This window comes from Canis lupus, chromosome 16, assembly GCF_011100685.1.
Source record: "Canis lupus familiaris isolate Mischka breed German Shepherd chromosome 16, alternate assembly UU_Cfam_GSD_1.0, whole genome shotgun sequence".
Classification (NCBI taxonomy): Eukaryota; Metazoa; Chordata; class Mammalia; order Carnivora; family Canidae; genus Canis; species Canis lupus.
Genome location: NC_049237.1, coordinates 2,449,069 through 2,474,667, shown reverse-complemented (window position 1 = coordinate 2,474,667; position 25,599 = coordinate 2,449,069). Strand labels below are relative to the sequence as shown.

The 25,599-nt window shown below is 37.7% G+C and overlaps 1 protein-coding gene and 1 long non-coding RNA gene across 2 annotated transcripts in view; one reads left to right on the top strand and one right to left on the bottom strand.

The window, feature by feature from the left end:
- The window catches only part of CNTNAP2 (contactin associated protein 2), a 2,034,882-nt gene that overhangs the window by 1,456,325 nt on the left and 552,958 nt on the right, over positions 1–25,599 (top strand). The window lies entirely within an intron of this gene.
- Positions 4,519–25,599, bottom strand: part of LOC111090209 — a 34,606-nt gene continuing 13,525 nt past the window's right edge. The window contains exons 3-4 of the long non-coding RNA XR_005371185.1: positions 16,902–17,237; positions 4,519–5,095 (exon numbers count right to left, since the gene is read on the bottom strand). This is a non-coding gene — a long non-coding RNA (uncharacterized LOC111090209). The remainder of the gene's footprint in view (positions 5,096–16,901; positions 17,238–25,599) is intronic.

Below are 25,599 nucleotides of genomic sequence, written 5' to 3'. Positions count from 1 at the left end.
TATATCTGTTTTATAGTTTCTAAGTGCAGAAATCTTTAAAATCAATAGTTTCGGACGTGCAGGTAAGAATGGTATATTATTCAAAGGACTTCTCTTTCATGGGGGTAATCCATATAAATTGTTTTATACAAAGAAAATGATAATGAAGAAATCACTCCTGTTCTCGGGGATGGAGAATAGAAGCACGCAGGATCGAATGTACGAGTTTCTATGTGTAATGACATCGATCAAGTGCCTGTCTCCCCTTTACCTGATCTTCCCGTGAGGGGATAACAAACTCTTCTTATCTCTCTAGTCATGACAATGATTGGAACTTGGGTATAGAGCAGAAGGTAGTCTGAAATCGTCAAGAAAAATTATCTGGCCCCCACCCTGTGCTTGTTCGACTGCACGAATGCTACCAAACTGACCATCTACTAAACCAGTGCAGGACTTGAACACAGAATAACCAAACAGTAAAACCCAATGTTTTATTGCTTGAACCTCTTAGATATAGGTCGTCAATAAATATCTCACAAAGGATCAAATGAGTCCCACAGATGCCGCACAGTTGGGCAAGCTGATCTCACCCATCTTCTGCTGAAACCAGAGAGGGATATTTATAGGTCATGAAAAATGAAGCCTCCCCAGCCTGCCACCCCACCCCTTCCTTCCTCGTTCAGAGTTCAAAAACTCATTCCGGTTCTCCCACAGTCTCCACGCACAAAGCATTCCTCCTTTTCTCACCTTGCTTCTTCTGGGAAACTTTGCTCGCCACAAAGGAAAGAATGTAGGCAGGAGCTCTCCACGGAGGACAGTTGGGACCAACTGTTCCTTTCCCATCTTTACTGTCCTAGCCACCTGGCCGCCTAACCAAAAGTCTGCCCAAAACAGACGTATCTTATTAAGGGTGATGGAGTCTCAGTTTTATGAGTGATTGGTAGATCAGATGTGTTCCAAGTGCACAATTTTACAATACTCTGAAAACAACACACTGTGATCATGAGATGCTTCTAAGCCCATCGTATTTTAGTCTCCCATCACTGTGTATGTGTGTGCATGTACATGTGTGTGTGTTTTCTTTTTTCTTTCTTTTTTTTTTTTTTTTTTTTTGGCCAATTCCCCTTAGCTTCATTGCCAAGCCCTAGCTGATCACATAAAGGGATATAAGTAGAGCCTCCATGGAGAAAGTTCTCGTACATTCCATAACAGAGGATCACTTCTGAGTTTGGTTTTAAGTGTCCTATTTACTTAGAACTGAGCCTTGATTAAGGTAGCATCCTATGGAGTCTAGCCACAGTATTTCACTGACAAACCTCCGGTCTGCACCAGAAATACATAATCTCCCTCAGTTCCTCTGAGATGGTTTTTACACCCTGATTAGCCCATCTGGGAATCTCCCACCTTCGTATCATGTCTTCCTTGCTCCTCCGTTTGGGTCATTATTCTAAAACCCTGATCCTTCCTTCCTTTTCCCTCTCAATGACATCACACTGACAGCTCCTCGGTCTTCTTTCTCTTTTTTCTTCTTTCTTTCTATATTTGAAACCACAAGCTTTTCAGGGTTCCAAGTTTTAGTGATTCCACCTCAAAGATGCTCCAAGTTCTCTTGCAGAACTGAATCTCCATACAAATTTATGTCGTTTGTGATTGACAATTTAATTACAGTATTATGTCCCTTTTCTAATCAGTCTGGGGACAACTTGAAATCTACAGTGGCTTTAAGAAGATTTCCTTGAGAGCAATTAATTACTTGTTGACCCACCCTGCCCATTCTGAGATAAAGTTTATCTTGCTTGTGGGGCCCTGGACTGGCCAGACGCATCCCCAGAATGGAAGAACACCAAACTGGAGCTTCAGCGGTTGCCAGTCATTCACATAGCAGGCACCCCTGCTGAATCCTTTCCCATTCAAGAGCAATAATCACATGGAATGATTTGCATGATAAAAAAGAACATTCTCATTAATTTTGCAGATTGAATCAAGGTGTGTGGGAAGGATGGAGATATAAATGTAAATGACCTTCACAACAGGCTAAGAAGAAACTCGCTAGAGCACTGAACCTAGTGATGTTTAATAGGGATACGGGTTAAGTTGTACATTAAAATGTGTTTCAAAAGTAAGGATACATAAAATAGAGTCTAAGTCACTGCAAGGTAAAAGTCATGTAAGAAACTTACTGAATCTGAGTTAGAATTGTTGTTCTTTTCTGAGCATGTGCCTTAGCGAATCTAAAGACGCCACCATTTGGTTGTATCCTTTGTTAAATTCTGGGAGATCAGTAACTGAATTACAACTCAAACCTGCTCAAAGGGAAAAAGCAACTTGGGAGCCCATGTGATTAAGAAGTCCTCAGACTTGCACTAGCTTGGGGCAAAGGTGGATTTGAGGACTCACAAGTTATCATCTGGAATGCTGGTCTCTCCTCTCGGTTGTCCTTTGCCTTTCTTGGCTTCATGCTGCTTTCTGCTGGCAAGCTTATTCCTGGCACGCCTCCCTGGGACTCAGAGCCCACCTCTGATGGGGTCCTGTGCCTCTTCCCAGACTAATCGCTGGGTCCAGGGAATGGGATCTTCTGTGGCACCGCACACAGGCCCACCTGATTAACATTTCCGCAAGATTATGAGGGGAATGGGGATGATCCTTCCCCAAAGGAAGAAGTGCTGGACGTATTGAAACCAGGAAAGAGCAGCAAGGAAGAACATTTCCTCCAGACTCCCAGGAGAGATGGTGATGATTCAAGGTGCAAGTCAGGAAGGATTTGGGAGAAGATGAAGTCATCCAAGTGGTTTATAGGGCTGACAGGATAGGAGGATTACGTGGAGCTTTCCAGATTCTGGGGTATGGATCAATAAGTAATCGGACAAAGGTAAATTTCCAAGAAGGACTTTTGTTTATTTATTTGCCTTTATAGAAAACAAATACAACTGATCGTAGCACATTGGAGTGGGGGAGATGAATCACAGAAGTCAGAGGGAGAAAATGAAAACTATAACCGCTAATAACATGTGGGGCAATTTCCTTTGTGCTTTATGCGAACAGCACACACGTGTACTAATCGAAATTACTCCACATCAACATTGCATTTTTGTGTAAAACATAGAAAATACTTGGGCACATGACTAAACTCATCTACAATTACAAAAGTTTTAAATGGCCAAGTAATAGCGCATTGAGTGGATGTACTCTAGTCAGTGATCTATGTCTGTTTTTCAAGCTTAAGTTTTCTGTTTTATTTTCATAGATAACATTCTGATAACATTTGGGGACCATATCTCTTGTCATTTCCCCAAGACTGAATTCTAGTGGAATTACTAAGTGGTGCAATATGAACATATAAAAATTCTTGGTCTCTGTTGTGATATTTCTACACAGAATATTACTCTTTTTACCAGCAACATGGTGAGATGATCTTTAGTACTGATGGTGAATATTTTTTTTGAATTAAATTATGAGGTTTAAGAAGCAAGCATTCTTGTTTCCTTACAGTACCTATCATTAAAATCACTTAATAAGCATGTATTAAATTTTAGAGAACAAGCCTATAACCCACAGCAAAATGTATGTTTTAAATTCTGAGCTACAAAGCCAAAGGAGAGAGTTTGTGTTAATGAAGGAAAGCTCTGCTCATTGTAGCATGGACAGCACTCACTGTTGTTGAGGATATAGGGAAATGACTATTCCATAAAACTGTAGTTTTCAACCTGGCAATATATATCAAAATTGAAGATGTGCGCCCTTTAACATAGAAATTCTATATTTGGAAATCTAGCCAAGAAGGTATTTGATCAAATGCACAAAATTATGCTTGATGATCATCAGTAAGGTTATAAAAGCATCAGAAATATTGAATCTAAGTACTCATACCCACCAGTATTAATTTAAAATAACCGTGGATATTTATTTAGTGGGTCCACTGCAGTCATTATGAAGGAGTATCTTGAGTCAGTATCGTCCATATTGAGTTCTTGTTCTACTTCAGCCCTAAACAGTAACAACTTTGTGCCCGTGAGCAAATAGCTTATCTGTGATTCATATCTGTAGAAGTTCTTTTCCATTAAGAAGCATTAAGCATCTAAGCATTAAGTCAGATTTTCCACTGGAAGAGCTTACCATGTCCTAGTTATTATAATTTTTATGATTTTTATTAAGTGGAAAAATATAGATTAAATTGTTGACATGAGCAAGTGATTAAGTAGCACAAATGAGGCATATATGTATGTGTGTGTCTGCATAGCGATCCAAAATGACGTTAACCAAAACATGCATTGTGATTTCCTCTTAGTCAGAGACCATTGGGTGATTTTTGCTTTCTTCATGTTTTTCTCTTTGGCTCAAATTTTCTGCAAGAGTATTGCTATCTATATGATCACACAGAGTTATGATACCATTTATTTTTTTAATCTGATTATGCAAGAACTTCTTTAGCAAGTCCTGTACTTTCTAGGTGACCTGCCCAAAGCCATGTAGCCCAGTAGTTCGAGAACAGAGTCTGCTAATCCCTAGCGTACGGGTCAGGTGACTGCTACCAGCTAAAATGATCAAGGGAAAAAGAAACCATCAATAAGATTAGACTAAAACAACTAGAAGATTCCAGACTGTAAAATCAAAAAGCTAGAAATTCTGCCATAATTGGCTATGTGACCTTGGGCAAGACTCATGATCTCTCAGGTACCACTCTCCGTTTGTAAAAACATTCTCTGAAAGCTCTTGTCGAGCTAAGTAAAGAAGTAAACTAAACTGAGGCAAGGGCATATTGTCAGAAATTGTGCATATTCAGGAATAGCAGAGGAATTGCAATTTAGAAAATGCATGTTATACCAAACCACAGATGAGTCTATTGAGGGTTTGGGGCTGGCTGTATTTATGGGCACGGAATGCAAAGGCAGGGAAGTCCAGCCAGAGTGCAAGCAGTATGTTCACTGGTTTGAGGATGGGGAGAGATTCTTGGTGGAGATGCATTGGTAGAGATAAGTCTGTCTTCGATAAGTTAGGCATTTATGGGAAATCGGTCTCTTAGCTCTTAGATGCATTCTTCTGAGGGTGCATGCATGAGATTTTCTATTTCATGTCCTCCAATTCCACTTTAGATTGAAACCCTTTTACATTCCTGTACCTGTAATATAAAGAATGAGACTTTTGACGTAGAGGAAACATACTTATTTAGTTAGTTACTAGTTTGTTTGTTCTAACAAAATCTTAAAATACATTGTTAGACTATTTATTCATAGTTGGGGTGAAGGAGTGTGGTGGCTGATTCTGCACTTAAAATCTGAAAAAAGCAAATTTGGTAAAAAAAAAAAAAACACTAAAGGGAACGTGTCTTTAAAATTATATAAAATCCATGACCTTGATAGTTTATCTATGCTCAAAAAAATTTCTTAAAGTTTTGGATAAGGGGTGGTGGAAGGGGAGGACGGCGGGGGTGGGGGTGACTGGGTGGCGGGCACTGAGGTGGGCACTTGACGGGACGAGCACTGGGTGTTATTCTGTATGTTGGCAAATTGAACACCAATAAAAAATAAATTTATTATTTAAAAAAAGTTTTGGATAAATGTTTGATTAGGTATTTATCAGAGAATATGGGAATTCATATTCACAACTGTGAATTCATTGCCACAACTGTTGAGTTTGAATCATGAGAGGCAGTCATGATCCCTCTGCACCACTGTCAGAAGCCAGGATAAACATGGATAGAATATGTGCAAACACCAGCTGTCCGTCTTGTGCTCTGTAATTTCTAGATGAATCTTGATTTCTTAATAAAGTTCATGAAGTTTCCAAATATATACTAAGCCCAAAATGATCACAGGCCAAAACCCAGGTATTTTTCTAACATGTTTTCCTTTTCATTTTACTATGAAAATACTAGAAGGAATACCTCCCTTGAAAGCCTACATTGTACCAGGCAGTGTATCTGGGAGTTACCTGCATTATCTCATTTAATCTCCACATTTGAGCATTAGGATGGTATTATTCCCATTTACTCAAAGGACCAAATCAAGGCCTGGAGGTTAAATAAAGGTACACGTTGAGGGGAGGGGGTTGGATGTGGTGGATCTGAATCTGGCCACAGCTTATTCTGAGGAGCAACACATTGTCCCCAGCCCCAAACATGCTGGGCTGTGGATGCTTAATGAGGATCACGGTGGCTTCGGTGGAATTACTCATCTGACTTAATGAGTCTGCTCAACACCAGAAGGCATTCTGTAGAGTATGTTTCTTTGACCCAGATTTGACTTCCTTTTAGCCTTTTTAACATTGACTTCCTTTTTAACTAAAGGAAGCAGCACATTATCAACTCATGTAACATAGGATATTTTCAGAATGTGTAATAATTTGTTCTGCCCAAAGAAAACCTGTACTTTGTCTTTTCCTGAAAGATAATCATCAAAGTATTCCCCTTGAACCTTTTTTCCCCCTCTAGATTATAGAGGATGTGCAAAGACGGGGAAGGAGCACTCCCACCAGAAGTTATGATGACAGATGAGCCAGCTTAATTGTGACAGGCAGTGTTTGGTCCTATTCCTGATTCTTCTGTGAAAATGGAGCCAATCATTCAATCAGCTGGGAGGCTGGTCCGTAGGGTGTGCCCCTGTGTGTGATGTGTATAGGAGGGGGCCTTCCGTAATTGCATGAGGCAGACAATTCATCTGGAAGCTCAAGAAAATGAGAGGGGGGGGGGTGGGAAATGATCTCAAAATGTCCATCTGGGTTTTGAAAAGTAGAGATTTGAAGTTGTGGCAGGCTGCTTTGTAATTAAATCAGTCGCCGGGTTGGTTTTCATAGCAGTCCAATTCCAGATGTGATCATAGCACAATGAACCGTGCCTTTATAGACGTTACATTTCCCGGGATCAAAACATCTGCCAGGATTTTCCTCCCAATTTCAAGAGTTTAAATACCACATTATTTTGAATAGTGCTTTTCTCTACTGGTGTTTTTGTATCAGGGAAAACAGTTGGAGGGCATGGCGTGGAATAACAGATAAAGGGAAACCTCCCTCCTCTTTTTATAAAAACAGAATTCACTCTACTCACATCCTGCTGTCCAGCCTTGATTCACATGGGCCAATTTCTCTTCTGGCTACTAAGATAAACATAGTGTTTCCTGAATAAAGGTGATCATATTTTCTTCTCTGTGATATACCAATCTTGACGGGTTAGGATAGACTTGTTCTCTAGATACACGATCCATTATATAGAGAGGGCAGCTCACTCTTCTGTGATTTGAACCTGGTCTCTAATTTATTTCTATTTTGAACTGAATTTAAAAGCCGATTACCCATCAGAAGAAGAGACTGGCATAATCAAGTTAGACAAGGCAGGCTCCTTGGAGTCCTTCTCAGGTAGCTTTTCTAATAGACTGAAACTAATGCTGGGACTCTACCTGTCACTAGAAACAGTGTGTGATTCCCATGCAACTGTATGGGTTGGTGTGAAATGCTCTCTGAGACCCTCAGACAGTGCGGATTCATCTCAGTTCTGAAGCACTGGACGATTGCGGAGACTTTCTCGTGTACTAAAAATTACATGCAGGCTGAATCAACAGTGATTCAATGGTGGTGGATACAATGAAAATAAATTATGTAAATGAACTGTGAGAGTCATTAGAACTGGAAAAGTTGATGAGCTAATCACCATTCACCGATGACGGTGAAATTTTTTTAAATTTAAAAATTAGATTTTAAGACAGGAAATAAGTTGAGAAGCATTAGAAATAATTTGTAATGGAGGCGAAAAGTCCTCTCCATGGCATTCATCCTCTCTCCTATGCAAAAGGGATGAAGATCTCTAAACCCTCTGGAGAGATTCTAGGACCCTGACAACCTAAAGTTTGCATAACAGAGAGGTACATAAATCTGGTCTGAACTAAGGGATGAATTAGAAGTCAAAACAGAAATGGTCTTATCTGACCGATAATTCATACTTTGAGGGGCTCCTGGGAGGCTCAGTTAGTTGAGCGACTCTTGATCTCAGCTCAGGTCACAATCTCCGGGTTGAGATTGAGCCCCTCAGTGTGTTGGGCTCCACTGTCAGAGGGGAGTCTACTTGAGATTCTCTCTTGCCCTCTACCCCTTCCCCTCTAAAAAATAAAAATAAAAATAAAAAATAATTAAAATTTTGAAGACAATCTAAAAATAAAATTCAGACTATTAGTATCAATAAAGAAAACTTTTAAAAGGACTGATAGCGTAGTATCAATGTAAACATTTCATTTTCTCTTACTATTTTAAACCTGAGTGTGTCCATCTGTGTTCACTGAAAAGGCCTGAAACCACTGGCAGCAATACACATCACCCAAGCCCAGGGGATGGACTCTCAGTACAACACAGAGGCTAATGATGTCCCTTCAAAGGGACCTAGAAGCCAGCTTAAAGAGCTCCTGCAGACAAAAAGATGATACAATTTCAACCTCAAAAAATAGAATGGCAAAAAAAAAAAAAAAAAAAAACAAGAATGGCTACAGCCGATTGAAGCAGGTCACATATGCAACCCCTAGTAAAACTGGCCATTCCGGTCATCAGCAAATGGTAAACCTTAGTGTGGATTTGATGGGAAATGGGGGTGGTGGGGTCAGGGTGACACTCCCTGAGCTATCTTAGCCTCACCGATGTGTCACTCAGACTTCATGTTGTGCCATGATTATGCAGTGTCAGGTAGAGAGGACCACTTCTGAGGGAGCTGGGAGGATTTAAAGTGCAGTTTGCAGGAAATACAGGGCCTAGAGAATCAAGCTAATCCACCAGAAGCGATCAGGCAAGTGTCAAATGGCAGAGACTTGAACCACATTAATTGTTGCAGTTCCTTCAATAAGTCAAAGAAAAAAGACAAAAAAGCTAAGGATAGAGTGCTGTTATTGCTTTGAAGAAATAAATGAGGGGGGTGCCTGGGTGGCTCAGTCAGTTAAGGGTTGGAGTCCTGGTTCCCACTCAGGTCATGATCTCAGGGTGGTGAGATCGAGCCCCTTGTCGGGCTGTGCATTCACCTCAGAGTCTGCTTAAGATTTTCTCCCTCTGCCCCTCCCCCTGCTCTCATTCTCTCATTGTCTCTCTCTCCCTCAAATAAATAAATAAATAAAATAATAATAATAAATAAATAAATAAATAAATAAATAAATAAAAGATTTTTTCAAAAATAAACAAATGATATTAAAAACCAGATATAATGCTTGGGACATTTGGGGATCCTGATTCAAGCAAACCATAAACATACATTTCTAGGGCAGCCCGGGTGGCTCAGCGGTTTAGCTCCACCTTCAGCCCAGGGCGTGATCCTGGAGACCTGGGATTGAGTCCCAGTTAGGGCTCCCTGCATGGAGCCTGCTTGTCCCTCTGCCTGTGTCTCTGCCTCTCTCTCTCTCTCTGTCTCCCATGAATAAATAAATAAAATCTTTTTTATTTTTTTTTTTATTTTTTATTTATGATAGGCACACAGTGAGAGAGAGAGAGAGGCAGAGACACAGGCAGAGGGAGAAGCAGGCTCCATGCACCAGGAGCCCGACGTGGGATTCGATCCCGGGTCTCCAGGATCGCGCCCTGGGCCAAAGGCAGGCGCTAAACTGCTGCGCCACCCAGGGATCCCAATAAAATCTTTTTTAAAAGGAACATACATTTCTAGATGACAGGGGAAATTTGAATATGGACTAGGTGTCAGGTGATCATAAGAATCATTTACTAATTTTAGTGGGAGCAATAATGTGTTGCATGATAGAAGAGAAGAAATAGTGTAAACTGAAGTATTTGTGGGTAAACTACTTGATATTTGGAATTTGATCGAAAGCATCTCAGCCAAAGGAAGGAGGGGCATAGGGAACAGATAGAAATAAACAAAACAAAAACAGCGAAGTAATAGTTTTGAGGCTTAGCGATAGATCTACGTGGACTCTATTTTCCACTTTTGGTATGCTTAGAAATTTTCATATTAAGTTAAAAATAAATGAAAGCATTGTTGAGGCACACGCAAAAAAGCCAGGTAATAGACCGTGAGACATGAGCTCCATCTGCAATGATCTATTCAATTATAAGTGTTCCTCAAAATCTTTATATGAAAGAGAGGATTGTGAGCTCTAAATGGTGCCTATACAGGTATTGGATGGAATAAAGAAAAAAAAGGTTGCTGAGTTGTGACCTTAGGCAGAAAACCTAACTCTGCTGGCAGCTTAGATTCATCTGAGTAATGAGAATTGCTGGGGAGACTCCCTAAGCTGTATCTCCATAGGTGAGTTGGACATGAGGTAAATTTGGAGAAAAAATACAGAGAGATCTATTCGTTGGTGATTTGTCACATTCCACATATTTTTGCTGTATTTTGCTTTTGCTTTTAAAAGGCCATCAGCATTAATATAATAGCAGACAATAAATAGCATTACAGTTAAAGTCGGGACCAGCTTCATGGTGATAAATATGTGCAGCCACAGGGCCTTTGCTTGGAAGGGCCCCACAGTCAGTTCAATGATTTGCTGCCACCATCTTGAAATTCTTGTACATTTGAACAGAGAGCCTCAAATTTTCATTTTGCACTGGGCCCTCCAGATTAGGCAGCCAGTTCTGGGTAAAGTGTATATGGTGGGAGAGAATAGATTTTGTAGGCTTGATTGTTTAGAATCCACTCACCTGAAGGAGTCACTTCTGTAATACCTTTGGTTTTTCAACTTCCCAACTCCTTTGGGGACAGCTTAGCAAACACAGCCTCCAGCACTGTATTATTACTCAGGGCACTATTAACTCCACGAACATGACACTCAAAGGCAAAGTCCAATTTTAAAAGATGATTATCGGATCAAGAATTTGTTCTGAAATATGGTTTTCACATAGAGGTGAGCTTGTAGTTCTAAAACAGTGAGCTTTAAAAAAAACCCTGTCTATACATAGTTTTTCTGGCAGTCTTTGTAATGCAAATGAATACCTTTTCTGAGGGTAGCTTTTTTTTTCCTGTTATAAAAGCATATTTTTACTAAGGGAGTGCTAGCAAAGCATGCAGAGTTACTATTTGGTATGCTCCTGTTTTAATAGCAATGTGATATATGAATAATAGCAATCTTTCAACGATCTCAGCTTTGGAAGTCTTTAGTGAAGTCACCCAAAAAGACACTTGGCTCCATGTGGTCTGTATTCTTGGGTACAGAAGATTAGGATGGCTGATGTTTCATCACAGTGCCAAAGTTCATCATGGTCTAAGAACACTGACGAAAGATTGAGACGTGGGTAAGCTAATCACCATTAAAAACAGATTTTAAAAGTAATCCTTAAGGTCAACTTTTAAGAAGAAACTGTTTTTGAATAATTCCTCATTCTTCCAATATTGATGAGATGCTTCTAGAAAGGAATACTTTCCATAAGAAATTAGTCTTATAACTGTTGGCAGAAAGTTGTTTTTTTAGGAATTAACCTTTTACGGTAACTCCATCTGGTCACTAGTTTTTATTACTCCAAAGACAGGAATTTTCCATTAGATTTCTAGGTGGGTTTTCATGTGATCTTTGGTAAAGAAAGGAACTAAATCAGAGCCTCTCAAATTGATACCACTTTCTACCTTTTTCTCTCATAAGCATATTTATGTTTATCATTGTTCTCTCCCTCTCCCTTTCTCTTTTTCTCCAAATAATATTTATCATGGCTAGTTACATAAAGATTTATATCTCCTTTTATAGATGTACCACAATCCATGTGGCCATCCCTCACATGATTAATTATACTGTTTCTAAAAGTTTACTGCTGCTGCATTATACATCCTTTAAAGGTTTTTCCACATTTGTTTTCTTATTTGAATATAAATTCCTAGAGCTATACTGCTGGGTTATAAGGTAATACATTTAACATTTTAGAACACACCCCCAAAATTGTGCTGATATATACTTCTGCCAAAAGTGATTTTAGAACTGTTTTCCCTGACCATTGACAATGCTGCATATATTGATTTTTTTTTCAATTCCAATATTATCAGCAAAAAAAAAAATTATTTTAATTTGCATTTCTTAATTTGCATTTCTTTTTTCAACTTTATGAAGGTATAACTGACAAAATTCTAAGATATTCAAAGTATGTGAGATTTTTGACATGCAAATATATTTTGTGAAATAAATTCATTGAATTAATTAACACATCCATCACCTCACATATTTAACTTTGTTTGTGGTAAAAAAAAATAAGTTCTACTTTCTTAACGAGATTCGATTATATAATACAGTGTTATCAACTACAGACACCATGTTATACAGTAGATCCTCAGATGTTATTCACCTTACAAGTGGAAGTTTGCACACTTTTACCAACTTCTTCCTAATTCCCCCACCTCCTCAGTCTTGCAAATCACTTTTCCAATCCCTCTTTTTATGAGTTCAACTATTTTTAATCCCACAGATAAATGATATCATGCAATATTCGTCCTTCACTGGCTTATGTCGCTTAACATAATGTCCTCCACTTTCATCCATGCTATTGCAAATAGCAGATGTACTTTTTTAAGGCTAATATTCCATTGTGTATATATATTACGTTTTTCATTATCTACTTATCTGCCAATGAACATTTAAGGTGTTTCCAATCCATTTGTTTATTTAGATTTATATTTATTCCAATATGGGAATACAGATGTCTGTTGGAGATAATGATTTTGTTTTCTGTGGATATACACCAAGGATTGGGTTCACTGGATCATATGGTAGTTCTAATTTTAAATTCTTGAGAAACCTCCATACTGTTTTGCATAGCGACTGTCCTAGTTTTCATTTCCATCAACAATTACAAGGGACTTCTTCTCTCCAGATCTTTGCTAGGTTTTGTTATCTCTTGTTTTTTTATCACAGGCATTCTGGTAGATATGAAGTGATACCTCATTAAGGTTTTGATTTGCTTTTTCCTGATGATTAATGACATTGAGCACCTTTCATGTAGTTATTGACCATATATTTGTGTTCTTTGTAAAAATGTTTATTCACATCCTTTGCCCCTTTTTAAATTGGGTTGTTTCTTTTTTTTTGTTATTGATTTGTATGAGTTCCTTGTATATTTTGGGTATTACCTTTTATCAAATATGTGATTTGCAACTTTTTCCCCAGCTCCATAGCTTGCCTTTTCATTTGTTGATTGTTTCTTTTGCTGTGCAGAATCTTTTCAATTTGATGTACTTCCACCTGTTTATTTTTGCTTTTGGTGCCTTTCCTTTTGGTGTCAAATCAAAAAAGTGATTGCCAAGACCAATGTCAAGGGTCAAGGAGCTAAACTTTTCTATTTTCCTCTATGAATTTTATGGTTTCATGTCTTATGATCAAGTTTTAAATCCATTTTGAGTTACATAAGATATGGGTCCAATTTCATTCTTCTACTTATGGCTATCCAGTTTTCCCAACACCATTTGTGAAGAGACTATCCTTTCCCCTATTGTATATTCTTGACTCCTTTGTTGTAAATTAATTGGGCTCTACTCTGTTGCATTGATATATGTGTCTGTTCTAGGCAAATACTCTACTGCTTTTATTAGTATAGGTTTTTGTATATAGTTTCAAATCAGGAAGTATGATACCTTCAACTTTGTTCTTTTTTCCAAAATTATCTTGACTATTCATGGTCTTTTGTTGTTCTATATGAAATTTAGGATTTTTCCCCCTATTTTTGTAAAAAATGCCATGGAATCTCAATAGGGATTGTACTGAATCTGTAGATAAGTTACTTTGGGTATATGAACATTTTAACATCTTAATGCTTCCAGTCCATGAACACAAATATATGTCCATTTATTTGTGTTTTTTTCAACTTATTTTATCACTGTCTTACAGTTTCCATTGTATATATCTTTTACTCTCTTAGTTAAATAATCTGCATTTCTTTTATGAGATTATCAGCCATAGTTGTATATTTACTTTTGTGGGAATCATCTGCTTGCATCATTGCTCTTTTTTCCATCATCTGCCTTTTTCCTGCTGGTTGTAGAAACTCTTTCTGTATAAGCCATACTAATTAGTTGTTATGTGTTGCCATCATGCTGGCCCAGCCTGTCAGTTTTCTTTCAACTTTTCCTGTATTATCCTTCCCTATACAGAAGTTTTAATGGCTGTGTCATTAAATCTTTTACATTTTTCCTTTGGGATTTTGAGTTAATTTTCTTAAAAAGTTGCTTATCCCAATCTATTTTTAAAAGCCTGTATTTTTTTCTAATACCTTAATAACTATATTCTTAAACTTAGATCTTTGCAACAACTGATAGGTGTATTTGTACATTATAAGAAATTTGACCCTAATTTGGGTTTTTTCCAAATTTTTATCATTTTTCCCAAATCAACAGAATTTTTAGTCATTCTTCTTACGAATTTTAAGTACAACCCATATGTTATCAGAAGTAACTGGATTTCACATTAACCCCTTACCAGTTTTTCTTTTAGAAGAGTCATTTTCTAGGTAGGTAGACAATGTCTATGGATAGGGATATGTTTGGTACTTAAACTCTGCAGAGCTATTATGCATAGTCAATTCTTTCATCTTATATTTAATTTATTAATCACTTTCAAGGTAGCATACTCTATGTTGATAAGATACACAGGTGAACAAGCCATGTCTTAAATCTAAATGAAATAGGAAGGAATTGTTCTAGCCAGTTACATTTATTGGGTATCAGTTATATTCTAGGTACTGTTTTTTTGTTTGTTTGTTCTTTTGAAAAAATTTCCTTATTTAATTACCACAACAAACCTGTTAGTTAGCTATTGTTCTCTCCTATTTTATTGATAATGAACCTAAGGTTCAAAGGAGTCATTAACCTGCTCAACACTATATGGTTGTCAGAGATAGAGCCAGAATGGAAACATACATCTTATTTAAAATCTACTTCCTGGGCAGCCCAGGTGGCTCAGCGGTTTAGCGCCGCCTTCAGCCCAGGGTGTGATCCTGGAGACCTGGGATCGAGTCCCACGTCAGGCTCCCCGCATGGGGCCTGCTTCTCCTCTACCTGTGTCTCTGCCTCTCTCTCTCTCTGTGTGTGTGTGTGTATCTCTCATGAATAAATAAATAAAATCTTTTAAAAAAATAAAAATAAAAAAAAAAATAAAATCTACTTCCTTACACTAACCTATGCTCCCAATTAATTACGTTGCAAGTCCAGTTGTAATAAATCTCTTCAATGTGATGCAAAGTGTTGTGAAAGACATTTTAAGTGAAGGGAGGCAAAATGTTGTATTTTGAAGAGGGCTATCAGATGTTGTTTGCAGACTGTCATGTCCTGTGGAGTCTTTGCAGCCTATTGTCATGATCTCATATTGTTTTCAGGAATCTGTTTCCTCTCTTCATGAGAACTACTTGAGCAGTTCATGGAGGTAATAGTTTAACTGCTGCTGGTTTACACAGGCCTGTTATTTAGGTTTACAGAGCATTAGCTTCCACATAAGAACTAAATGAAAATGTAAAATGGATTCTGGATTCATCTCTGGATTAGCAAAAGAACTTCAAAGTTCCAGAATATTCAAATAAGTCTGTTAGACATGAAGGAAGGAAGATGGTTATCTAAATAGTCAGGTAGCTGTGTCATGAAAGTAAGTTTGTAAGCCCTCTGGTTGAATAACCTCAGAGTCCACTTATGTATTAACTTTGAGACCAGGGGAAGCATCTGTCACACAATTTTTTGTTTTGATATTTGTGAATGTGTATAAGAAAGAGAACATTAGAGACCTATGTCCCACATGCTGCAAATTGCCAAGTGACTCATAATTCTGTCAACTGTTTTGGAGTGGCCCATCACCAGTCCCTTGTCCAAATATTTCTTTACTCTTACTTCCAGTCTTGATTTACTGCTTGCCTGACTTTTCCAGACAAGTGACTGCATTCTTCCTTACTTTCCTTTCTTTTTCTTTTCTTTTTCCTCCATTTTAAAGAGTACTTATTTCTGAATAAGACATTTCCTTAAATTAACCAAAGAAACGAATTTGTAGGCAGAAGGAAATTTACATTCAGATGTTGTTTAGTTTCAAAGACTGAAGGCTTCACTGCCTTCTCTGTAGCAACTCCATGTCATTTCAGTCCTACTTGGCTTCTCATGGCTTGTCCTAAGAAGGCTCATTTGAATCCCGAGACATTCCATTTGTACCTTAATTTTGATCTCTCTCAATATAAATAGAACGGAAAACCAGAGCATGAATTAGCACAGAATAATAGTGCATATGGCCCTTCTTCTTTCAACATTGCAAGATTTAAATTTTCTGTTCTTATTTTTCTCTTTTTGTATTTTCTTCATGGTTTCTGTATTTTCTTCAGTTCCTTTAAACCTTCAGATAAAAATCTGAGCCTGGATTTTAATAATTATACCCAAAACACCAAAGACTGAATTCAGTCACATAAATACTGTAAACGATCAAAAGCCAACTTACTAACATGTGGTAAATTAGAAATGAAAGGTGGCAGGTGGCATAGATGTAAAAGGCTCATTGCCTTCAAGCTTCCTATTTGGAGGGCATATTTAATAATTTTAAGAAAGTTTTATTTAAGAAAAAACACCCGGAATTCTGGAAAGATAGATTAGCTTAAAACAACTAGGAAGGAGGAAATTGTCACTAAAAGAAATGGAAAGTTTATATACATATCTCTCCTAGTTTCTTAGCATGGAACAAAGTAAAATTGAAAAGTGAGTTAAACCTAGATGAGGAACAAAATTCTCTATGAGACTTCAGGACACATAGTCGTTCAGGTTCATCAATCTGATTACACAACTGGTTACAAAGGCAAAATATAGTTGTAATGAAGAAATTTAATTCTTTTAACATCAGCTGCAAGTCTGTTTCTTTGGGAAATTGGGACATCTGATAACTATTTTACTCCTCTTAGTACAAATTAATCTTCTAGAAACGTATTGATAGTGTTCCTCTCTCTCCTTTAGTTCCAGGAAGCACATAAGACTCCACACGCTAGGCAGTGAGGGACATTCCAACTGATTTCCTTACCTTAAGCTCTAGCTTGGGCTCTGATGCCCAGAATTATCAAGGAAGAGCCAAGTATCCTGTCGAAGGCCAGTTCAGCTTTGGGATGAAGTTGGGATCAGAGAGAAGAGAAGTAGCAAGTCTCTGAACTTGGTTTTCATCAGCTTAATAAATATTTTACTTCTAACAGCCACAGGCATTTGCTTTAGGTTACTGCGAAGGAACGCTGTTCTTTCTCTTTAGATTTTCTTGCATTAAGACAGTCTTCTTAGCTCCCAAAGAGTTCCACTTATCAAGGTAATAAGGTACTTTTATTACCTTATTCACTGCATTTTCCAGATAATAAACTATTCATAAAACCTTGAAGAAAAAGTAAAAAAAAAAAAATTAGGTTTACATCCATTTACTATTCCTAAGGACAGTCCAGTATTACTTCCCACATGTAAACCTTTTAATTAGTAGGTTTTGTCTTTGATCCCTGATTAAGTCTTGGATGTTACTAATAGACATGAAATTATTTTTGGAAAATAAATTATGTTCAATGTAAATATAATAATCCATTTAAAATTCCCTTAGTTCCTGTAGCCTGTTTATCTAGACTAGTCAAAGTATTCTGAATCCCATAAGACAGTTTCTCTCGTACAGCATTTTTTTAATATGAGAGAAACTTTAGACATTCCAAGTAAAATAAAATTTATTCTAAAGCAAAATAAAAAAGAATTACTGACAGCCCAGTGCTCTTTAAATGAGTACGTACAGCCTACCATTGAGAAAGAAATGTTAAATTTACTTTCTACCGAATCCGTTTGTTAGCTGTAAAAGTGCCCGTTATCCATTTAAATTTATTTCCAGACCTGAGATAGCACAACAAGCCAGATTGTCATATCAGACTCAAAGAAGCAGAGATCTTATTGAGTATCAAACTTTACTAATAACTTGCATGACACAAGTGAAGACAGAGGCAATGCATGGAAATGTCTGCAATGACTAGTCAGCCCCCAGGGTCCTTCCATGCAACGTTAGGATGTGATCTCGTCCAGATTTAATGCTTGAGATCCGTAAGTGATACATGCAGTTATCAAATGACTCCCTCTGATATATGGATAATTATATAGCTGACCTAACAATTTCCAATGGGTCATATCCCAGAAACCCATAAGTTCCTCATTTGTTTGCTAAAACAACCTAGGCAGACTGGATATAGACAGCTAGAAAGATTCCACAGGAAGGACTCTCATTATCTCTTTGCTACTAAATACCATTAGGAGGTCTGACTAGCATGTTTACAAGGAGTCTTTGTTGGGTATTGATTTCTTTTTTCTCTCTCAGCTCTTCTTGGGCATCCCCAAGGGAGAGGGGTAACAAACTGAGCTACAAAGGCTTTCCTTCCCATGACTCATCTCTGTAGCAAATATTATTATATTGTGTGCTTTTAGGTATATGGTGCTCTCCATATAATGATTTATCATTTGCAACTGACACCACACATGCTCAAATCTTCAGAATCACTATATAACACTTTTGTCACTATTGACAGCAACAAAATTTGAGCTTCACTAAGGAAAAAAAAAGTAAGCAGAACTTCCAAAGAATTTTTCCAGTCTTTGTGACTGGTTACTATTATCATCTGAGGAATTAAGATGCCTTTTCTCCTTAAATTTTAGTCTTGGAATTATTGCCAGGTCTTCCTACTAATCTCAGAATCTTCTCTCTATGGTCAATCTTCAACATTCTCACATACTCTCAGCCAATTAGAGTATAAGAAGAGACGTCGTTCAAACAAAAAAAATGATTGGAAATAAAATATATACATGTTGGAAATTTATACATTTGGACCAGAATTATAGAATCTGGTTTGAATAAATTAACAAATTGTTTTGGCTTATTTTTATAGCTCTTCCTGTTTTGTGTCAAACTATCTACGTAATGTTCCTATCCCTTTGGTTCTTAGGATGACAGAGTCCTCAGAGGCTAAATCTCCAGGCAAACCTCTGTGTTGAAATCAAATCACCTGACCTGGGTAGTTCTGGTCTATCAGTCTATTAAGTCAAAAAATTGTTACTGGACCCCTATTCTGTGGAGGGTATTATCCTGGGTGCTGGGGATGCAGTAGGAAACAGCCTACCCAGTCATGGTTACTGCCCTTATGGTTCTGACCGTTTCATAAAGATGTAGAGAAGAATCAAGGAAACAAATGTAACCAATTACAAATTGTAATAAGCCAAAGGATCCTTGAATTGGGCTTTTTATTAAGTTATATTTTCATGAGGTTATTCAACAAAGATAACTAACAAACAAAAGAAGATTGCCTTATGGATGCCAACTCCTGGCATTATGCTATATGGCTTAGACTCTTTACTAGATTCAACAATGAAATTAATCATCCAACATCATAGAAAAATCCATAAACTTCAAGCTGCTCTGAAAATACTGACATAAGAATGTTAATACTTTGCTTATAAAGTTATCTGAAATGATAGATAATGACAAATGTCTTGTCTCCTAAAATGCACACTGGAAACTTCCTGAATTCATACTGAGTGACTTTTTTTTTTCCTTTGAATGATTTAAATTTTAGAGAGTAGGTTCAAATCAAAGATTTTCTATTCAAGGCATGAGAAGCCCTATCACCTTTCTCTTTCCTGCTTTCTTGTTTCCGACTGCAGGCACATGGAGGTTCCTGTTCTTGGAGTCTGAGTTATATGCAAAAATGCCATTCAGTTTCTGTTCTGAATATAGTGAGGTTTTAGAAGTTTCCTTCAAAACAGAAACTGTATGAAACGATAAAGGACAGTTCTGTCTTCTGGTCCCCAAATTGCCTCTTTTGGGGCATCGACTGTCACCATTGTAAGTCCTTCTCATTCCTTCATCTGACTACTGGGTTTCAAGTCCCAACCTATAGAAGAACCATGTTAGGTAGTCAGGAGATGATTATTCAAGATCTTGTACATATGGGGATTATAACCTTATAGGGGAGATATAAATAATCACAGCAGCATGGAACTGTATCTTACCAGACATTGGGTTCTAAAATCAGAGAAGAAGGCAAAAATTATATATTCAAAATAACGCTTAAAAAAATTTAGTTCACCTACAAAATATAGAATATATGGTCATGTTTATAGATCAGAATAGAAACAATCTAATGATCCGAATACAGTCAGATTTTCCTTTAGGACTAGAACAGGGCACAGATTCTTCAACTGAACAGCAAATAAAATGAATGGCTTATGGTATGGGCCACGTTGTATGAAAGCACACATATCAGACAGCCTTGGCACAGCTTTATGCTCATACTGAGAGACATGGAGAAACTGTGGAACAGTGAGGCAAACACAGATGTGAGACTTCATCCCAGACTCACTAATACTGGGGGCACGTATGCACTGAGTGTATGCAGAGCAGAATCGCCCACTTTACTTAAATCTCTGTGTCTCTCTGTCTCTCTCTCCTCTGTCTCTCTCTTACAAACACACACCATTCTAGTCAACAGGAATAACACAAGCAAAGCTTCAGAAAGTGTACATCAATGTACATCATGTGACAACAACGAAGCAAAAATTATCAGCAATAGTAGCAGAAAATAGTAACAGTACAGTAGTATGGCTAGAAACCCATTGTAGAATATAATGAGTATTAGGCAAAAGAGTTTGAGCTATATTTTAGTAAGTTCTATAAAGCCACTGAAGACTTTTGAGATGGAGAGTAACTATGACCTTGCTGGAAGGCAAATAGGATGAGTTCAGTTATAAACCTACTAAATCTGAGCTGTTCTGGGAACAGTCAGACACAGTTGGACACGCACATCTGAGAAGGAAGTCTTAACTTGGATATATGGCCTAATGAGCCATTCCCAGAAATATCTTTTTTATTGTTGGTTCCAGACAATAATATACACTTAGTAAATAATTACTAAATTAACAGTAGCTGATTATATTGAATTGAATTGACTATATTAATTATATTGATGATGAATATAGAGCTATTTAAACAAAGGAAGAAAGGAAGAGAGGAAGGGAGGAAGGTAAGGTCAATTTTTTTTTTCTAGCTACTTTGTCTCTTGAAATTTTCTAGTCTGAACATTTCCACTAAAGATCTGTTGTGTTGAGGGACAGTTATTTGGAGAAATGAGGCTAAATTCTGGGCACCCTCCACCACCCCAACAGTATTCTTTCAAAGCTGCCAAGAGTAAAGAGCAGCATCTAAGCAGCCAATGATGAAGAAAACAAGTGAGAAGAAATGATCACACCCAAGGGCTGCCGCTGTGATCAGTCGGTTTGCGAACCAGAAGAACAGAGCGTCTTACTGAACAACTAGAGCCATGAAATGCAGGCTGTTTGGGGATGAAAGCAATGGTGTTGGGAGAAACGACAAGAAGAAGAGCGTGCAGTAATCTGCGCGTTTCTCTCTCTTCTCTGAGACTGACGTGGCACTAGAGATCAGAAGAGCATCCTAGCAGGCTTGCATTCTGACAGTGGAGAAGAGAGGCAGCTGGAAGGAGACACGATAGAGCAGCTCTCCTGTCCGGAGAGGCAAAGGGCCATGAAAGGCATCAGTAACTTCTGAGGTTAGCCTTGTGTTTCTCTAAAGACATCACATATGGCAGATTCTACAGAGTGGAAAGGGGGTCAGAAAGTCATTTGCTGAAAGGGCAAGCCAAGCCCTTCCTGCTTCAGTAGTTTCCTGGGGCACAACTGTATGGAGACAGCTGAACACTTCACACTTCACTATCACTGCCCAGTGGAACAGCCGTGTGGGGGCTCAGGCTAGTTCAGGAGAATATTCTTGCTTGAAGGGCTATGAGCACCAAGTCCTCAGCATCGGCCCCAGAGGGTCTTAGCAAGTGTGCGTCCTCCCTGCTTCCTGTCCAGCAGCCTGGGCTCATCCACGGGTCCATGGCATTCCAGCTTCTGGGATCAATCCAGTGCTTAGTCAAAAAGGAAGGATCCCGATGGGATTCCTTCCTCCTCCTCCTTCAGATGATTCATGTATTTTTAAAAAATAGAAAATACAGGTAAACCAAAAGAAAACTCAACTCTAGTTTTATTACCCAGAGACTTAAGCACAGTTAACATTTTGGTTTATATCCATATTCACTTTAAATTCAGTTTGTTTATTCAGAAAGAATTTTTCCAAGCTTTATTGAGGTATAATCGACAAAGAAATGTATATTATTAGGGTGTACAACTTGATGATTAATAATATATACACTGTGAAATAATTGCCACAACCTTATTAACATATCCACCACCTCACAGAATTAATTAATTCTGTGATTAATTAATTAATTTATTTATTAATTTCTTTTTCTTTCTTTTCCTCCCACCCTCCTTCCTTCCTTCCTTTCCAGACCTGCCTTCTTTCTATGACCTTCCCTTACATTTCGACTCCTTCAAAAACCGTTCTCAACTTTTCCCTCGTTCTGAACGCTCTACCTTGTTTATCCCAGAAGCAGATCCCTGTCTTGCTACAGGTCATTTTCATACATGCTTGGATGCCTGACCCTGCACCACAGCTCTCAGCTGCCAGACCCCAGTGGTGTAGGGCAACTACGTCCCTGTGGACTGGCTCTTCCAAGCCTGCCAGTGCCCCACTGGCTCTTTTGTTTGGTCACCCCATCACTCCTGCTGAAAGTCCCCAGCACTTCTGATTACATATCTAATTTTGCTTTCAAATCCTATACATAAGAGTACATGCCACACATCTAATTTTACTCTCTTAGGCATTTCAAATCCTTCCTACTCTTACTTTCCTCCATCATCATCTGGATTCCCAGCCTGGTGTAGACAAAGCGATGATATGGCTCACTCGTATTTCCTGGTCAAAGGCAAAGGGCACCTGAGTCAGAAAGTTGTGTTAGCCTTAAAAGTGAACATAGAGATATTTACATAAATTCAAAAGGTTAAATGTAGGAAAATATTGATGGATCAATATAATACTGGTTTGTCTTTGTGATATGCCATACTACTCACTGAGAAAGGTCACTAAATATACTGGAGAATCTGTAAACTAAATTGCTGGTCTCACTGAACAGAGTCCATGAGTCAATCAGAACTAGCTGGTGTGTTTTATGACTAATTCTTAATTTTAAAGAACATCAGAGGTCACTCCATCTCTGCTCCGTGCTACCTGAAGAGCCAAGAGGTTTAGTCAGAGCAAACGTGGTTCACAGTCCCATTTGGTTTTGGTTCCTCAAAGTGAATCACAGCATTTAGAGACCTAGGGATAGTGAGCATAAACATAAGTCCTTATTTCATGGTCTTTTCTAACAACTTATATCTAATAACTTCATAATCCTGCTGAAGCTGGTCAGATTTAATTAGACTTATAAAGCCTATCCTTTTGTATACTCATGAGCCCAATGCTGTGGTTTTAATAAAATAAAAATAGTTTTCTAAAGCTTCGTATTTTGATCATACCATGCCCCTGGCTAAAGCACTATTATTTTTGTGCACATTCTCTGAGCTTCCATGAAATAAAACATTTAACAACTATTACATTTTGTCACCCTTAACAGTTTAAAAGTAGCATTCATTTATCTACAGTTTACTGCTATAAAGTGAGCTCTGAAAGAAAGTGTTTCATGCTATATTCACTCTGTGCTTCTTACCATTTGCATAGTGAACACACAGAAGAGATTTAGTAATCACGTGGTGAATGAGTGAATGAAAATAAATGAACATATCAATGAGACATTGGGCAAGAAAATATTTTCTGTATCTTTTTTGCATCTTTATCATAAAATAATTTTAGAACTCTGAAATTACTGTAATACTGTTAGGAAACTCACTATGTATGGGGGGGTTAAAATTAAAAAAAGAATTAAGGAAAAGCATGTGGAAACATGCTCACTATCATCAGTCAGCAGGGTAATGTTGATTAAAACTATGGCGATATACAACTATGCACTAAAAATGCCCAAACTCAAAAATATCAACAGCACCAAGAACTGGCAAGGATGGGAAGAAAATGAAACTTTTATGTTGATGTTTGAAATGTAAAATGTTAGGAACACTATGGAAAATAGTTTTCTATTCTTTTATAAAATGAAGCATATAGTCAAATGCTTCAATTCTACTTTCAGGTATTTATCCAAAAGAAATAAAGACATATATCTACATAATGTCTCTCTTCGTTAAAAATACTTAAAAATTACAAACAATTCAATGTTCAGTCCAAATCAAGAGGTAAACGGATAAGCAAAGTATGATATATCCATATAATGGAATGCTATCCAGCCAAAAAAGGGGGGGTTGGCGCAGGGTGAACTAGGGAGATATAATGTGGATCTCAAAAACGTCATGGATGAAGAAAAGCCAAACTTGAAAGAGTTGGTACCAATTCCACTGAAAATGAGACTCTAGAATAGATAAACCTGGTCGGTAGTAATAGAAGAAAGGAGATAGGTAGTTGTCTGGGGCCAGGAGGAGACAGAGAATTGACCATAAGAAAGCATAGGGAATTTTTGGGATGATGAAAGGTTATATATCCTGACTGAGGTGGTCGTTACACAGATGTATACATTTGTTGACACCTATTGAGCTATCTGCTGAAAATTAGTACATCTTATTATGTATTAACTTACACTTAAATAAAATGGATAACAAAATAAACAAATTGAGGAAAATTTTGAAAAAACTGGCACCTGTTTTAGAGAAATCTGTATAATGTTTTATTAATTATCAATATTTTTTAAGCTATGGAATCAGTTCTTCATAAAAACCTGCTACCTAGTTAGTTGATATTGCTAGTGATACTGCTCCTTCACACTCACTGAATAATAACTGTGTAGATGAAGTAGAAGAGACGTTATAGGTTCACAAAGTGTTGCCCAAGTTCCCTTGTATTGATGATCTATTTAAGGCAGAAATTATTTCAAAGGTCAAAACAGCCACTTGGAAGAAGGCTGCTACTTTAAACCTTTAACTCTGCAAGTTACTTTGACTGAAGCTTGTTTTGTTATGTTAATGTCAGATGTAAAGCCGCTGAATATCATCTGTTTATCAGCTTTGAAAAAAAATAGAAAGTGATCCAAAAGAAAACTTATCCTGGAAACTGTTTAAAGAAAGGAAGTTCTGGGGCCAGATGTGAACCCAGCACCCACTTAGCTCTTCACCTCATCCATCTGCATGTGTCTCTACAGCACAGTGAAATACAGGGCAATGCTGAGTAAGAAAAGATTAAATTATGCTGAGGGTGCCCTCTTAAGGCAGAGAAACATACCATCATTTTTGAAAGACCTGAAAAGCAGTTGAAATACTGTGTTTGCCCTTAAGACACTGTCCTCAAGTTAGCTGGCAAATTTTCTTATCCAGAACAGAATGTTCCTGATAATGCCAAATAGCCAAGCTATCACAGCCGTTAGGAGCCAGTTTCACAGGCCAGTTGCTAGAATGTAGGGTAGCCGTTGGACTTACTACCCAACCGAGGACATTTTAAGAAAGGAGATGCTATTAATAATTACGCTGGAACAGCAAGCAAAAACCAGAACTGTCCCAGGCAAACTAGGGCCATGGCCACCCTAGTAATATATAATCTGAAGGATGACTTTGATGCAGTGCTACCACGGCTTACACTATAGGAAAATGTCTAAAGAATGTGTCGGAAATGCAATTGAAAATGTCCTCAATGCAATATCATTCATTTTTAACCCAAGTTTTGTTTTTTTAACCAAAGACAGGACAGAATTTGGATTTTGATAACATTTACTCCAACGTAACAT